Source organism: Amblyomma americanum, chromosome 4 (genome assembly GCF_052857255.1).
Source record: "Amblyomma americanum isolate KBUSLIRL-KWMA chromosome 4, ASM5285725v1, whole genome shotgun sequence".
In the NCBI taxonomy this organism is placed as follows: Eukaryota; Metazoa; Arthropoda; class Arachnida; order Ixodida; family Ixodidae; genus Amblyomma; species Amblyomma americanum.
Genome location: NC_135500.1, coordinates 94,873,156 through 94,890,766, shown reverse-complemented (window position 1 = coordinate 94,890,766; position 17,611 = coordinate 94,873,156). Strand labels below are relative to the sequence as shown.

General features: G+C 47.5%; 1 long non-coding RNA gene across 3 annotated transcripts in view; it reads left to right on the top strand.

The window, feature by feature from the left end:
- LOC144128130 (uncharacterized) overlaps positions 1-17,398 on the top strand; it is a 33,682-nt gene extending 16,284 nt beyond the window's left edge. The window contains exons 1-4 of one of the 3 annotated variants that reach the window (XR_013313697.1): positions 7,577-8,812; positions 16,009-16,101; positions 16,234-16,283; positions 16,379-17,398. This is a non-coding gene — a long non-coding RNA (uncharacterized LOC144128130). Of the gene's footprint in view, positions 1-7,576; positions 8,813-14,979; positions 16,102-16,233; positions 16,284-16,378 lie in introns of those variants that run through there. The other 2 variants (XR_013313699.1, XR_013313698.1) reach the window with 2 other exon arrangements.
- The last annotated feature ends 213 nt before the right edge of the window (positions 17,399-17,611 follow it).

The following is a 17,611-nucleotide window of genomic DNA, read 5'->3' as shown; positions in this document are numbered from 1 at the left end:
TGACAACGGCGACGTGCGCAGCACAGCGCGAGAGTGTGTTGCAGCTTAACACGAGGCGTGATCGGCTGCGGCGACAGTATATGTGTTGTGCCATACGAACTATTTCTGTTGCTGGGACTATTTAGTCTCTGGAAGAGCCGCATGATGGACCGCCACACCCAGTCACCACGGTCGTCGAAGTGTTTGTTTCGTGAGCAATACGCTTTGGTGCAGGGAGTATACGGTGCCCTGCAAGGGCCGCCTAACTGGCTCCCCTATCTGGATGCATGTGTGTGCCTTCCAGACTTTTGATGTTTTGGAAGGAGGGGTCACGCAGTTGTATGGTGGCCTGGTGTTTTGTGGTACTATTTCCATGACAATATTTTTGGCACTATTTCCATGCAATAAAAAAAATTGCGGCTATAGCATAGTGGTCTTGTGCAGTGGCCAGCGAAGCTGACCTGTTCGCGCTGCCGCGGGTTCGAAACCCAGTCATTAAACTCTCATTAAAAGACTCGTTTATTTCTCGCAATTTCTAGCATCACGTGGCTAACTTCAGAGGCTTCACCCCACACCGGCATTTTCCGGGTTAGGAGGCCAATAGTGCTTTCGCATTAAAAAAAAAAAACTTGCATGAAAGCAATATTCCCGCACCGCTCGTGTAATAAAACGAGATCTTCTTTAAGGCGTTCTTAGGAACGACACTTACTAATAGCCACTATTACTGGGGGTTGCAGGACACATCCGTCGAAAATCAGCTGCCTTTCGAGCTTTTTTGCACCGAACTCCCTAAGCCAGTTAATCTTCCGACATCTTTGAGACGCCATTCGCTATGTGTTTCGTATTTTCTCCAGCAGAAACATATTACGAAAAACTTTTTCATCATAATGAAGCGCTAAAATTGTGCATTACGTAGCAACCTTACTTTTTAAAAATTGTAATGTGACGAACTTCTTTGGTTACGTTTCATGCGTTTTTCTCCTCGAGGATTAGCCGCGCACTGGAGGCTTCAGTGTGAAATCCTATACTCGCTATTACGTGTGCTAAGTCAACTTTTAATGAAAAAGTGCGGTCAGTGTCTTCGCGCCAAATTCTCGCGGTCTGAATTTTGCATCCGCACTTTGCGGACCATAGCGGCAACCTATAGGATAGGTTATTCATGTTATCCTGGCGAACTTGTAGCAAGTGCGCGAAAAGAAGGCTCAGGAGGTCATCATCATCAGCCTGACTACGCCCACTGCAGGGCAAAGGCCTCTCTCATGTCTCTCCAGTTAACTCTGTCCTTGTGCAGCGATGGCGCCGAGGTGAAGTAGGAGGTAGGAATCCTTTTCTGTAAAAGTTGCAAACGGCATTTTGCGTCTGTATCTGCAGATTGATTTAAGAAAGTGCTGTAGCGTAACAAACGGAACGACATTGGCACGCAGGTTTCTCCTAGCAAGAAAGAGAAGACGCTGAAGCTTTCGTCAAGTGTCTCAGCACGTGCTGTTAGATTAGGGAAGAAAAAGAAGCTGATATCGTGTCTGCGAACAGCCGCTGTCCTCTCTCACAGAAACGAAAAAAAAATATGCCGCGACGGGGCAAGGCAGCCCGTCGAAAGAGCCGCGACAAGGACCTCATAGCAACGACAGCCGTAAGCGCTATCGACAATATACCGACTGAAGCAACCGTGGCAACTCACGAGTTGGTGATAGAGTCTGAAGCCGCCTTGGATCAAGCCCATGGCAGTGTTCTGCCGGGAGACTTGGACAATCAACCGCCGGCGGCCGATGCCGACAAGCCGGCGTCCATCTTGACCAAGAGAGAAAAGAAGCGTCGCCGCCGACACCGCAAGCATTCGATGAAACCAGAGGACACCGACGCACTGCCCGAGAGAAAGGACAGCGTCGTGTCTTTGGGCGCAGTCTCTATCCAGGAGCAAGCCGGGGCTGATCCAAGGGGGTCCATCAGCAGTGCAGGCGTCCCTGAAGAAAATCCGCCCCAGAATCTCCAGGAATCGACGGGACTAGTGGCTTCGTACTTATCCGAATTCCGGCCGGCATTCAGTGCACCCGGAGAGGTCCCACAAACACAACAGCCACCGCAACAACCACAGCCTGCATCACAGCCATCACAGCCGCCGCAGCCGATGCAGCCACCGCAGTTACAACAGACGCAGTATGTTTCACAGCCACCACCTCTGATGACGGCGCCGGCCGTGACAGTTCCCAATGCCGTATCCGCGGCGGCTCATACACCGATCACTCCTGGTGGGCCCTATCCAGAGCAGCCGGCGGTGAGTTCCGTTGGAATGCAGCCTATTCAGTCAGGAGCAATGACCTCACCGTATGCTCCGGCAGCTGCATCCACGTTGGCGCCGTCTACCGCTGGTGTTGAAGGAACGACAGGCCAGCTGTCCACGCTTGGCCTAACTGCAGAGTACCCTACGGCAAGCACTCACACCGTAGACGGCGGCGCGCCTGCGCCCGCGACTCAGAAGCCACAAACGGGACACAGCTACGCGCCCAAGTCTGGCATCAAGCCAAGAGTGACAGACGCTTCGACATCTACGCCTGGCGGCAACATTCAAGAACTAGGACCGTCAAAAGCTCGCAAGCTACAGCACGCACAAGGAGCGTATGGCACACCTTTTGCGACTCGAGGAGAAAGAGAAGCGCGCCTCACTTTCAACGACGAAATTGAGGAAAGCTCCTTTGGCGAAGGTAACCTTGACTACAGTGAGCAAGAGTTTGATGATGACTACGAAAACACAGGCGTTCTGTCCCGTACGGCTCCAAGATCTTTCGGTGGCACAAGGCCCTCCCGGAAGGATCGGGTACCTATGAACAGGAAGCAAGCTAGCGTTGTACAAGAGCCTGAAGCCGGCACGTCGGCCACCAGAAGGGACGACCGGTCCCCTTCGTCAAGGGCTGTGGTTATAAATACGGAAATTGCTAAACGATTGCTCGCTGCTCTTAAGAAATGTGAGGGACCGTCTACAGAAACGTCAACGCCACACGTTGCTCAGGGACGCCAAGAAAAGCACCAAGCGGAGAAAGATGAAGAGTTTCGGAAGTCTAAGCCGCGGCAAGATCACCTGGACAGCTCTGAGGAATTTCACGAGGAGATTGCGGAAGAAATTTTAGAGCCTGATGAAGAAGGAGGCCAACGCAAGTGCACCATCCGCAAAACCACCAAAGCACGAAAGCACGACGTCACTGAGGAGCCCTGGAATTGTTCTAGTCAGAAAAGCGACGCGTTGCCAACCCTTCCTCGCTGGGAAAACATCCAGCCGAGCACCTCGAAGGGTAACAGCACCACAGGTGGGGCACCGTGCTCGTCAGCGGGTGGTACTCGTAGGGAACAATATTCAGCTACGGTCGGGGGGACGCCAACCGACAGATTAGCACCAAAGCTGTCCGAGTACGCTTGGCCGAGCCGCACTAATAACGACCGCGAGTGTGCAGCAGCATTTGTCAGTAACGAGGCTCCCCGTTTAAGACCGGAAGAATACCATTCCTCTAAATGTTTCCCTCTTCGCCCATACCCCGCACCACCTTTGTACCGTTGGCCTGGCCCTCCTCGCATTTTCCCACACGCTCCGCGAATGATGCAGCCGCCTTATCCGCAGCCTAGATCGATTCGATACTCCGGTCGCGCCGGACCATCATGGCGACCACCGCAAACGACTTTCTACGAAGGGTTCTCCGAGTATCACGATCCAACTGCGCCATACTCTAAGCCAATTGTAAACCAGACAAGAATGAATGGCGCCCAACCCTCCTACCGCTACAATGCATCTCAGACCACAGAGAGGTATGAGGACCCTGGTGGGAGTCATTTTGCTGGAACCAGGTACACACAACCCAGCCACCCTTTTAACGGTGATCAGCCGTACCAGAGTGCGCAGGCCGGTCGCAGCTACCTAAACCGTCAGACGCCGCCTCCGACAATACCCGTGTCAACAAAGACCACTCAGCATCAAGCTAATGCGACGACAGGCTTCATACCCATTAAACCGCCCTCTCAAAGGAATGTAGGCTCCGAGAGGAGTGGCTCCGCCCCTCGTTCCTATTACGAGGAGACAAGCGAATTCTGCGTAGCCGTCAGACCTCAGCGAAGTGCTACGCCCACAAGCAATCAAGGCGTAGCTGCAGAGTCACAGGGAGTGCGTGGCGCTGGCAGAGCAGCAACGCAGTCGATGTCATGCAGGAACGCCGTAACGCGATGCCGCCACGGTCCCTCGACATGCTCGCACCGTGCCCAAGTCTCAGCTGCGGCTCCGAGGACATCACCGTTGCACTGCGGCACCCGCCACCACGCACAGTCCAGCATTGCCGGGCGTACTTGCTGCCGAGTGGTCGCCTGCGGCTGCCGCTGCCATACGGGCTGCACGAATCACTGCGGCGGCCAAGTCGGTGTCACCCTGGAAGAGGTTCTGCGCCGGGAAGATGACATTCGCTGGGACGAGCAGCTTCGTCTGAGAAGCCAGCGTATTGACGAAGAAAGGATGCGGCAGGACGAAGAGCGCCTCGCTCGCACGGAACGCCTGCGTGAAGAGGAGCGACAAATGGCGGCCGAAAAGGCGAGGGAGCGTGGTAGCCAGGGAGCGCAATAAGACTGTGTGGCCAAGGGGCAAGCCTGTCGACACTACAGTCGTCGAAGTTGTAGGCAATATCTGGCACATCTCTTCCGCAGCGCCAGACACTCGGCGACCTTTGCAACCTGTTTGGCGCCGAAGACGGAATAATCGAACTCATTGACGTAACCAATTCGTCTACCAACAAGATGCCATAAAAACGTCGGATTCCGACAGGTATTTATTAATAACTATGAATAAATGCAGGAGTGGAAGAAAAGTTTTGATCTGAGAGATACCGAGTCGTAATATCTCGCACAGTCGAGTAGGCCCTCTACATGTATGTCTACGGAAAGAACGATTGAAGTGAACGAGGATGACTGCTAGTTTGTGTATAGCAGGCCACATTGTGCTTAATACAGTGGACAACATTTTTCACCAGCGTCGCATTGAGCGCTGGCTCTTTTGCGACTTTAGCGCTCACACTTACAGAGCCTGATTTGCAGCCGCATTACAATTCGTCTTCCACGCTGCCGCCACTTGACGTCGCTTTACACATGTCTTTAAAACGTTAGCATTCTCTCTATGTCTTGGAAATATTCTAGAACGTACGTCAAGTCCTAACACCATTGGCTGTTATGTATGAGACTTTATGTGCCGTAACGACGCTTGGTGCGTAATTAAGTTTCAGGCGAGACGCAATAGTGTTGTGTCCATAGTATCGCACCGCGGCGATGCATTGTGCCCTTTTCTTTTTTTGAGTTGACGTGCTTTTGTAAAAGCCATTCAGAGAGAATGCAGGGTCAAAAGAAGCGAAGCTTTGGGATCTCTGGAGGTTTACTAGCAACTTAGACAGTAGAGAAAAATATGAAAACAGCGATGTTTGTTTTGGTACCTTATAAAGCCAAGCTGGTGACAGGTTTTCAGCAGAGTGACGACTTTCTCTGTGAAGACGAAAACCAAGTTTTCTTGCGTTTTGAAGACGAGTGAAAACTTTCATGCAGTGAATTTTTCGAGGTCCTCCACCGAAAATATTTGAGGCGTCAAAGGCCATATGCGCTGCAAACACTAGGTTGTGGACATCTAGAGGTCTCCGCCTAACGCCGCACTGAATACGGACCACCCTTGGACACACCCAGAAAAAAATGGGCCAACAAAAATGGGCCGCAGTTCGTGAACGCAACCTGTGGCCTCTGTCACGAGACTTCCGTCTAACCGAATGAACTGTGAACAGCAGGTGGTCATGAAGGCTCTCAAGACATGTCAGGACTATGCCTGAAAATGAAGTTGAGGGTGAAGACCGTTAATGTCGTGGGCTTGTCAAAGTAAGAGAAAATACAGCAAACAACTTGGCCGACGCCTAACCTTTCCCTAAGAGTACAATGCGACAGCATTCGAGATCTCTCCCGTGCAAGTACTGCTTTTCTTGCACAGATTCGTAGGTCACTGGGAATCTTCATACCACTCCTGGAGCAGGGATGTAGCGGTTAAGCAATGCGCCACTGCCCCGGCAGGTGGCTCTTTCAAACGCAGCCACCGGTGGGGTTGTGGGACCCTGGTTGTTCTTCCCGAGCTCCTGTAAGGTTCAGTTTTGCAGAAATAGTTCTTCGGGAGGTTATATCTTGACCGATGAGCTGGCGCGCAGGGCCATGATGGGTAGGTGGGATTGCAGTTAGTTTATTTGAAGCAATTTCACTGCCACCTGCCATGTTGGACAGGTTGATTACAACCCTGGGGGGCAGGTTGCCACTTGCCCGTTTTGTAAATAAGCCAGCGTTCGCCTGTGTCACGAAAAATCAGCCAGCCCACATTCCACTATGGGCAGGCGGCCACCTGTTTTTTCGTGACACGAACGAACGCCAGATTTTATCGAGAACGGGACCTCTAATGCTATCGCGCTATAACAGCGTAACAGTTGAAGTAAAAAAATGTTTATTTGTTGCTCGACAAGTTAAGTTGTTGGGCGAGCTGGTAGTTTAGTTTGGTTTATGGGGGTTTAACGTCCCAAAGCGACTCATTCTATGGGGAACGCCGTGGTGAAGGGCTCTGGAAATTCTACCACCTGAGGTTCTTTAACGTGCACTAACATCGCACAGTACACGGGCCTCAAGAATTTCCCCTCCATTGAAATTGGACCGCTGCGGCCAGGATCGAACCAGCGTCTTTCGGTTCAGCAGCCGAGCGCCATAAGCACTGAAGCCACCGCGGCGGCGGGTGAGTTGGTGACGATATTCAATGACTACCGCGCGACGAACAAAACATAGAACAAGGAAACATGCAGGGACACAGCACGGAACATTTGTTGTTGTCAACAGAGTCGCCCGTTAACCTTTTAGGCCCCTGGGTGTCAACTGACAACACAACACAGATGGTCCGCTCACGCCTCAGTAATGGGCGAAAATATTAATATTTACTAGGATGAATCCTCCGGGCTCCCTGTTGGTATTGGGGCGCACCTCGAGGTCACAAGGAGGGCCTGTTTTTTCTCTCTCTATTTTTTTTTTATTGCGACAGTGTGCCTGCTGGCATAAAGTTTATACACAGATACACACTGGACTCTCGAAGGAAGTTGTCTCGAAATGTTCAATAGAACGCTAGCGTTAATCGCCACCGGCTTTTCCCCATACACAGCAATTCGAAAACAAAACGAGCGCACTTACGTCAAAGTTTACTTACTCAGTGTTTAGTGTGCATCCGCTCAGACTTCTCTGGGGAGCAGTACAGACCCTGACACATGCCCATGGTGCCAGGCCCGCCCAGCACTCTTCCACATTTCGTGGGGACGCGGGGCAAAACCGAACCACTTGCAGACGCAGTGCACGTCATTTGAGCTGTGGGAGGCGATGCTGACCAGGAATCGTATCCAGGACCAAAGAGCCCCCATAAGACAGGTCCGTCAGACAGCTCAATCCAGTGCAGCCCTGGAATGAGGACCCCGCCCACAATAATAATAATAATAATAATAATAATAATAATAATAATAATAATAATAATAATAATAATAATAATAATAATTGGTTTTTGGGGAAAGGAAATGGCGCAGTATCTGTCTCATATATCGTTGGACACCTGAACCGCGCCGCAAGGGAAGGGATAAAGGAGGGAGTGAAACAAGAAAGGAAGAAAGAGGTGCCGTAGTGGAGGGCTCCGGAATAATTTCGACCACCTGGGGATCTTTAACGTGCACTGACATCGCACAGAACACGGGCGCCTTAGCATTTTTCCTCCATAAAGACGCAGCCGCCGCGGTCGGGTTCGAACCCGGGAACTCCGGATCAGTAGTCGAGCAACCTAACCACTGAGCCACCGCGGCGGGGTACCGCCCACAAGCCTCAAGGAACATTCTTTTGATTTTATTCATTAAGGTTTACCTACCTACCCATCCACTCAGACTTCTTTATTTATTTCATGCCAATAATTTCGTACTAAAGAACAGACAGAAAAAATATGCTGCCATTTTCTCCGGGAAGACCATCAAATACAAGTTAGTCAAATTTCATCGAAGTAATCATTCCCTGCAACTCTGGACAAAAGCATTTTTCAACGGGAAATAGTTTATGAACGAAATTTTTTTAATATTACAAGATTTCACGATAGCAATCAATATAGCCGCAGACCCTCTCTCGGCAGGCTTGCATTTCTTCATTTATTTATTTCTTGCTATTAACATTTTTTCTGTCGTCAAAAGCGTTCCCCATTGATTTTATATGTAAGTATTAGCTACTTGATGCGAGCAGCGGAAAAACTTTAAAAGAAAGATTTTACTCCGTATTGCAAAAATGAACCTCCACCTTCAATACTTTCATAATTATACCTTACAATATTTAATACTCAAAATATTTGTCCAAGAATGCTGAACATGTGAGAGATCCATCTCGGAGACTGCCGTTCAGGCACCGCTGAGGCATTCTAACTTGATGACTCATTGGAAGTAATCTTGAGCCTTGATATGTGGGGGCGCTCCCCAGACTCACGCGGAGGGGTTGCCCTCTCGAAACGCTCAATAGAACGCCCGCGCTGATCATCACCGGCTTTTCCCGGCGCACGGCACTTCGGAGCCAGGCAAGCGCATTTGCGTCAAAGTATACTGACTCAGTGTTTGGAGCGCATCCACTCAGAATATCTGCTGTTCTGTAGTTTCAGAGAGGCGCATGTTTTGCATTGCCTACCTTTCCACAACGCATCCCACTTTGGAAGAACCACCAGCGAGATCACGCAGGAGAAACCCTTGCCGTATGCCGGGTCGAAGGAGCCAACCCGGAACGCATGGAACGACAGGTGCGAATCTAAGTTGTGTACGCTGACTACTTTGTGTTCGTCCTTATCTGTGCGTACCTTGCCTGAACCAAACTTGAGTGGAACGAGAAAGAAAATGGCTAACCTTGTGGCCGAAACGATGGCTTTGCTGGAAACAGGTGTGAGTTGTCATGTTCTCAACGCCTGGTGGTACATTCTTAGGCGCTTACGTTGAATAACTACACAGCGACCTTGAAAGAGTGGCAACACGTACCTAGCTTTCCTGGTGCCTCGATGCGTGCGCTTTCCCTCGCCACTGTTCCGAGGGGGCGCGCGTATCGAGGGACCTTGCTGTATGTATGTATGTATGTATGTATGTATGTATGTATGTATGTATGTATGTATGTATGTATGTATGTATGTATGTATGTATGTATGTATGTATGTATGTATGTATGTATGTATGTATGTATGTATGTATGTATGTATGTATGTATGTATGTATGTATGTATGTATGTATGTATGTATGTATGTATGTATGTATGTATGTATGTATGTATGTATGTATGTATGTATGTATGTATGTATGTATGTATGTATGTATGTATGTATGTATGTATGTATGTATGTATGTATGTATGTATGTATGTATGTATGTATGTATGTATGTATGTATGTATGTATGTATGTATGTATGTATGTATGTATGTATGTATGTATGTATGTTATAAGCGTCCCCTTTGTAATTGAACGGTGGCGATGGCCACCGTGCTGTTTTTTGTTTGTATTCAAATAAATCTCGATTTTACAGGTACTATTTAGAAACAGTTCCTCTGAGAGGAAAACAACATTGCTGACGTTTAATATTCCAAAATTTTGTACTGGAAACTTTCGGGACTGGCCTGATTTTAAGCCACCAGTCTTACAATCGTTTTTTTCTCCAAACGCCTACAACAGGCTCATCCACATTGCTTTTAACTCTAAACCATAAGGTCCAAGGGAGGGCGACTGTGCCTGCACCGACATTTGGGTGAATATTGCCGCATTCTAATAAAGATCACATCACCAACTAGCGCCATCTGTCAATCGTCAGCAGATAACACCGCGTCTCTAAATAGCGACATTTAAATTTGCAATTGAAAGGAAACTAAAGAATGCGGCGAAACGGTGCGCGAAGATGTCGATACTGATAGCCTGTTCTTCTTACGCGCTGCTGAATATGGTTTATAGAATGCTCCCTGCGCTCGCGTTTACTGGTTCTGATGGGCACTGGAAATCAATAGGTGGTACCAAAGATTAAAAATTCCTGTGGTAATTTTTGTCGGGATTTGCTGGCCTTGATTAGACCACCTGAGAGACGTCACTGAGCCCGCGGAGTAGCAGGAAACAGTCAGGGAACGCAGAAAAAGTGGCTCAAGCGATGCCTAGTAGCGGACAACGTATGTCGGAAAAGAGTGCTGCATGTTCCGCTTCACCTCCCCTGCTAGCCCACACTACCTGGTGTATCTAGCCTCAGCCTGCTCGACATCTCGTTCCGTGTTAGACTCATAACATAGAATCTCCTCTGAACCCAACCATTAACCCTGCCTTGATGTTTGTAGACAATAAAACATACCTTTTTCACCACCACGTCAAACCTGCTACTGGAGTAGCCTTGCATGCTTCAAAAGGGTCAAAGAAAACGTCGCGAGAAGTTCCCCGAATCTGACGTTTGAATACACTGTGAGAAACGACCGCATCACGCCTCTGTACGTCACCGTCTCGTATTTTTTAAAAACAAGGAAGAGCATAAAGAAGAGAAACAAAGAAAAAAAGGGCATAGGAAGCACAACGCCCTGCAACACTTAGCGAAAAACACAATGGCCGCGATTCAGCCCTGCCGTACACCTTTGGACAGAGACGACCAAGCCACTTTTTCTTGAGCGAGGCCACCTGTTAAAGCAAAATGAGTGGTTGCCGTCACACTGATATTATAGGCATCTGCATGGCCTTAGAGTAGTACGTGCCTCGCGCGGAAAGCGTGCCAGCTGTCACGGCGAAACGGAGGGGAAGGCAAGAGCACCGTCACAGAAAGAGAGAGAGAGGGAGAGTGTGTGGTAAGCGGAGAGGAGTGAGAGAGGTGGTGCGGTGAAGAAAACGTGCTGCATGTTGACGGCAAAGTAACATGGGCTACATGCATCAAGCCGCTCCCAGGTTGCCACTTCTGCTGCCCGGCAGACCTTGGAGAGCCACGATCGCCTTTGCAAGCGACACTCAGTTGGGGGAAGAAACGAGTTCTCGGAAGTCCTTTATCCTTAACGGAATTTCCCTTCTTTATACAACAGTACACCGTAACTGTGTTCGCCGGCCGCGAATAGAACTATTATTAAAAGAATCAAGGCATGACGTTCCCCAAGGAGTTCAGGTTTCGCGATGGGTGGGCTCGAAAATAAGTTTGCAAGGTTGTCACATAGTCGAGGCTCTAGTAAACAACACTCATATTCGGTAACAAAAGGTCAGGTCTGTAGACTTCTTACAAGAAAGCGAGGATCTCAGCCTTGAAGATGGTTTCGGGTCGAAGTTAAGAAAACTACTAGCTTTAATAAACAGGAATAGAGGCTGTCCAGCGGCCGCCTCTTTTGCTGAGCGCTCTTGCACGGGATGCGCAAACCTGACGAAGTGCGGTCGAAGCCCAATTCGCAAAGCACTGCGTGAGAAGAGGTGTTAGGAAGCGGTGAAAGGAATTACATTGGGGGCAGAGCATTCGGTAGTGTTACGGAATGTCCAGTGCTGCTTTTCAAGTCCATTGAGCACCATGTATGCCATGTGCTTGGCAATTGTGCGTTGCTATGAATATTAACTCTTTCAAGCGCTGCTGGTTATTTTTACTTGAAACAAAAACCTTTCTTCCTATATAGTATATGCCCGCCACAAGGACGCCAATTACTGAGTTTTCGAAGCAAACAACACCAACAGTTGTTTTCAGGATTGCGCAAAATTTCGCATAAACTCTCACAATGGTTGCATACGTTTAGACTGAAGTACCGGTTCTCAGAAAAAAAATTGAGGAAGGAATCGCGGAATTAATGTTTGTTTCGAAGATGCAAAATACACTGGAAATTCGCAAGAAAAAGTGATAATACTGCTTGTGGTAGGGTTTGTCTTAATGAACAGAGCGAATGGCACTGGCAAGCTCATTATTTTGAGAAATAATATTTATTGCGTTCGCTGTTTGTCATGAAAAGCCTGTCATTTTTTATATTAAGGGTGCTAAATTTGTGTGAAGCATATACATCAAAGAAGTACAGACACAAAATTTGCAATACAAACGAACAATATGACTTTCAAGGCCGTAAGGAGATGCCTCTTAGCAAGTTTCGTTAGCAGGCGTTCAGTGAAACATTATTTAATATGATTTTTAATGTTGTCCGAGGAGCCGCTCGCCATTTTCACTCAAAACTTGTTGACGTCAAGGTGCACTTACCCCGGTTATTGTGACGTCACCAAACCCAATGTTTGTTGATAGGAACAGCCAGTGCTTGCCCGCGACGCAAGTCATCAGGAATGTGGTAGTCTAGGTTGACCGGTCGACTGTGACTTCACAGTGCAGTTCTACGCTGGCGCCGACCCAAACCGAAATTGACGGTGCGAAATTGTTTTTAGAATAGGATAGAACAGAATAGATTCAGTGTCAGTTTCCAACTGTTTATTAATTATTCACGCTGCGCCCTGGTGCTTTGAGCTCATGGTCGTGATTACTAAGCCCGTAGGGCTCTTTTATTTATTGATTTATTTATTTATTTCAAATACCCTCATGACCCTTTTGGCATTATTGAGGGGAGTGGAACAAGACGTACAATAACACAGGTAACAAGAAATAGAAATACGTTCATGTGTTACAGCACTACATATGGCTCACTGCACTGAGTTTAACAGATTTAAGCAATTGAGCAACCACATGGAAAGTTAGAAGAAAGAAAAAGAAAAAAAACGAGAAAAGAAAACAAGAACTAATAAGGCAAACTGCAAATCAGCAACACAGAGTTCATGTGGGACCACGAACCGAAGGGCACACATTTCATGAACAAGAACTGCAGGCACTCAACTTTTTCTTAAAATGCTCGAGATCGTCGTGAGTGCCACATCTGCTGGCAAGTGATTCCGCTAGGATGATGTAGTTGGAATGAAAGAATTTAAGTGAGCGGTAGTGTGACAAGGTGGAACGCCCACTTTGCGTGGATGGCCAATGCGCGATAAAACATAGGTGGGGGGAAGGAGCAAAGCGTTTTTCAAAACAGGGTTCAGATTGTAGATCTAAAAAAAAGACAGAGTCGTGAAATTTTTTGCGCAATGAAAGTAATGATAGTTGCAAAGTGTTTTTCATTAGTGTGACACTTGATGTGCGGTCATAGTTGTGGAGGATAAAACGAGCGGCACGGTTCTGAACAGCTTCCAAAACAGATATAAGGGACTTAGCTTGAGGGCCCCATATCGACGCGGCGTATTCAAGCTTTGAACGAACCAGAAGGCAAACGAAAACGCATGCCCAAAAAACTTTGTGTTTGAACCCCTTTAAGGCTAGGAATATCATGTTATGTGCGGTAACCCTCCCCCGCGGTCTTACCCGTGCAGAGGAGGTTGCGCTTAGGAGGATCCGGGTCGGGGCTGCCCTCACACCAGCCATCACTCGGAAGTGGCCTCAGTACCGAGAATTGTTTCCTCGGCCATGGTGTCCGGTATGTAAACACGAGGACATTGAGGCCGACATTCATCATACTGTGGGACTGCCCAGCTCTCAAGCCTACAAGTATCCGGCACCTGAAGGTAGCGGGTCTTTCACCAAGCAACCCTGCTTCATACATTGCCAGGACGCAGGGACAGTACCATAGTTCTTTACTGGACTTCACCAAATCAGCTAACCTTTTTCCATTCATTTAGATCATTCATCACACCTTCACCCATCATTGATGCCCTGGGGCAATAAAATTCGCTTTAAAAAAAAAAAACAAGAAATATGTTATCACAAAAAAAGCTGCTATATCGACTATAGGGGGTCCTTAACTGGCGTTGGTTCCCTGATCACCTCTTGCCTCATCGTGTCTCTTTACGTTACACCTATCTTTTTACTTTCCATAACTCGGTATACGTTGTCCCGAATTAAAGCTGAACCCTTTTCGTTAGCTGGCTCCATTATTCTGTTCTATATGCGAGTACTGGCAAGATGCAGCTGTTAATTCATTCCTCTTAAGTGATACTGGTAAACTGCAATTGATTACTTAAGAGTACTTGCATGCGAAATGCAGCCCCACCACATTAATATTTTCCAAGTTATTTCACTCTCATGGTCTGGATCTGCGGCCATACTCGTCCTCGTCATTGCCGAACTCTTTGTCCCTGTCCTTTTCGTGCAACGCACAAACTCCAGTGCCATCAAGTGCATTACGGGAAGCTTTCCAGGATGTCCTCCCAGGCTTCAGCGATCCAGCCAGTTACAACTCCTAGCGACGCGTGCTTGACGCGGCATGTTGGAGTTTGTGCGCGCGTTTGTCTGGTCCCGTGAAATGCCTTGCTCTCTTGCCAATCTGTCGCGTTGGCCCGTAGCACTGCTGCGGTCACTGGAAATGCCGCTGACCTCAGCGATTTCACGAACTCTGCCAGCCCTGATTGAACTTCAGGATGACGGCCTTTTTTTGTGTCCGTGAAGGTCCTTCTCGTTGCGGTGCAAGCAAAAATACATCACGCTGCCCCTTCTTCTTCTTCTTCTTCTTCTTCTTCTTCTTCTTATTCTTATTATTCTTCTTCTTCTTCTTCTTATTCTTCTTATTATTCTTATTATTCTTATTCTTCTTATTCTTCTTATTCTTATTCTTCTTATTCTTCTTATTCTTATTCTTCTTATTCTTATTCTTCTTATTCTTCTTCTTATTCTTATTCTTCTTATTCTTCTTCTTATTCTTCTTCTTCTTCTTCTTCTTCTTATTCTTCTTCTTATTCTTCTTCTTCTTATTCTTCTTCTTCTTCTTATTCTTCTTCTTCTTCTTATTCTTCTTCTTATTCTTCTTCTTCTTCTTATTCTTCTTCTTCTTCCTCTTCTTCTTATTCTTCTTATTCTTCTTCTTATTCTTCTTCTTATTCTTCTTCTTATTCTTCTTATTCTTCTTCTTATTCTTCTTCTTATTCTTCTTATTCTTCTTCTTATTTTCCTTCTTCTTATTCTTATTCTTCTTCTTATTCTTCTTCTTCACCCCAGGTATATGGCATATACCCACGCGGGGGGTTTGGCGAAGGTGCAGTTGAATAAAACCACCCCTCCCACGTGAACGTCCTTTTCTTCACACCGAAGTCCTGGCCGGCTTGCAGGATTGAAGACTGCTCTGCAGCGAGCACAACTGTTCGCTTGAAGGCGGCACTATAACGGCACAGTCTGCTCGGTGCCATGATGTCTGTGAAAAGCAACGTGTGAAAAGATTGCACTGCCGCCGAACGTGCCCAAGCCACCACACGAAGAGAAAACGAGACCAAAAAGGCAGCCAATGCTCGATTGTGCTTTTATCGGCATCGGCTACGGATAGTAACGGCTACAGTGCCGTCTTCTGTTGGCTTTTCTTGAGGGCGTCACCTGCATTCTGCTTTTTTTGTTCGTTTCTACGTGTTGTCGTCGTTTTTTATGAATACAACGACAATATCCTCGAGTCTAAGCCGACCTAAGAGTTTCAGAACACGTGTCTAAAAAAAAAAAAACTATAGGCCTCGGTTCGAATAAATACGATACTAACAAGAACTTCAGTGTGTATACGTAACACAGTCTCGTCATTTATTAGCTCCTACCGCAGGGCTTTTTTTTAACGTCAAACGAATTCTCAGTGTACCGCCATTTTTCATTTATTTATATAGGGAAGAGGGCGCCGAGACCTGTACTACTCGCGCAGTGAAACCAGTGTCTCTAACAACCCCGCGCACCTGCTCGGAGCCCATGTAAGTGAACTTTGGAGGGAGAAGAGTACTTTAAGCAAGTGCATGCACCTATACGGATGAACTGCATGAGAGCTCGAGCCACACGCGTCTGCGAAGCGAATAAAGAACGAGCACTAGTTCGTGTTAAAACGCGGTCACTATGCGGGCAGTGAAGAGTGCTTGTTATTCTGGCTACTCCTCAGAGGTTTTGTTTCTGGAAGGCTGTACGATGTGGTTAGATGTGCATGTATGCATGCACGCGTTGACTATGTTGGGAAGCTTCTTATAGCTAGGCTTTTTTCAGCCATAGTGGAGGTAACGTGATGTCACCAAGTGACGGCGGGAGGCACTCGGGCAGGAAGGGAGTCAGCTCTACAGGACGAAGTGTACATGGCTGGTAAGTAAACGCAAACGCACTTATCGCAATAAAAAAAAAACATACGCGAGAGCACGCGCGCTCGCGCGCAAGCAGGTACAGGCGCTCGTCGCATCGTTTCCATTAATTGGTTTTCGCTTTTTGTTCTCGCAGGATATGCGGACAGTTCACTGTCCCCAAGGCAATGACGACGGCTCTGGAAGGTGAGGGAATCTCTAATGAGGGCTTCACATCTATCGATTGACAGCTGTCAAAGTGTCTAGATCTGCGCGAGTGTTTATAAATTTTTTTCTTACAGTATGGAAGCCTCGTTGGAGCAAAAACTCGGCGACCGGCTTCGTCGCAATTTACAGGCGCCCACACCTGCAACAGCTGTCACCTGCCACCTGCCAATCGTCCTCCTTTTCCCCTCTTTCCTTCATCCATCCCCTGTGTACTTTATAGGGGAGAGGAGGGAAATGTCGAACTACGAGAATGAGTCAGCTCATATAAAAGTGACTAAGACGGCAGATGGAAAAATTAATAAAAGAAGCGATCGGAATCTGAATCGAATCGGGATTAAGACAGAAGCAGAATTAGAATAGAATCAATATTGGAATAGAAGAGGGGAATGCCACCCCATTTCCTCCGCATCAATCGAATTGATCGTACCATGCAAGTAGTTGCCCGAAAATGACTAACTTCCACAGTTATGGTAACATTAGAAGTATTTTACAAACGAGCGTTTTCTCCCGCACCGCACAGCAAAGATGCTCAGTGAAAACTATCTTTATGCACCACAAAATTGGACAGAGTCGGCACCTGACGTATGCCGAGGAATTAGGCATTTAGTTCGCGGATGGCTCTTCACGATATGTGCCAGCCAGTAGTGCGCAGCTGCGTGTGTATGGCCCGCATCGCATGTGACACATGTTTAATTTACGCTACTGGTGCTGTCATAATTGTTTTTATGTCTGCTTGAACTAAAGGAATATGAATTACGCTTAACGCCATCATCCATGAGCTTTGAAGCGGGAAATTATGGCTGTGCACGCCGCGAGATCATCGCATCTTTCGCCGTCCTTAGACATTTCAGTCGCCTTGCTACTGCTACAATATACTGGTACAGCCCTAATACAATCTGTACTCAGTGTTTCTTAAAGCTGCACTAAAGAGGATTCTGAGCTCGTCTTTTTACCGCGGGAACTCGATTTGCACGCTGCGAGCGTTCTTAGAAACAAATAATTATTGTCCTGAGTGGCCGAGTTTCCTATATCGAATTAAACGTTCCGGCTCCCGCGTTTTTTTTTTACCTTAAAAAAGGAGTCAGCTAAAGCGAGAGCTAGTCGCGTGGCGGCTTGCCATCGATGGAGTGGTATACGTAGCGATCGGCGAAAGCAAAGAGTCCACGTGTATTTTTACTTTCGTGGGCCTAATTTACGGCTATGAAGTCTGCTACTGAAAGTGTTTATCCACGAAAACCTAAAAAGCAAAATAAAACTGAAAGCGAAGCCGCCACGCGACTGGCTGAAAGGAACTCCACGTTATGGCG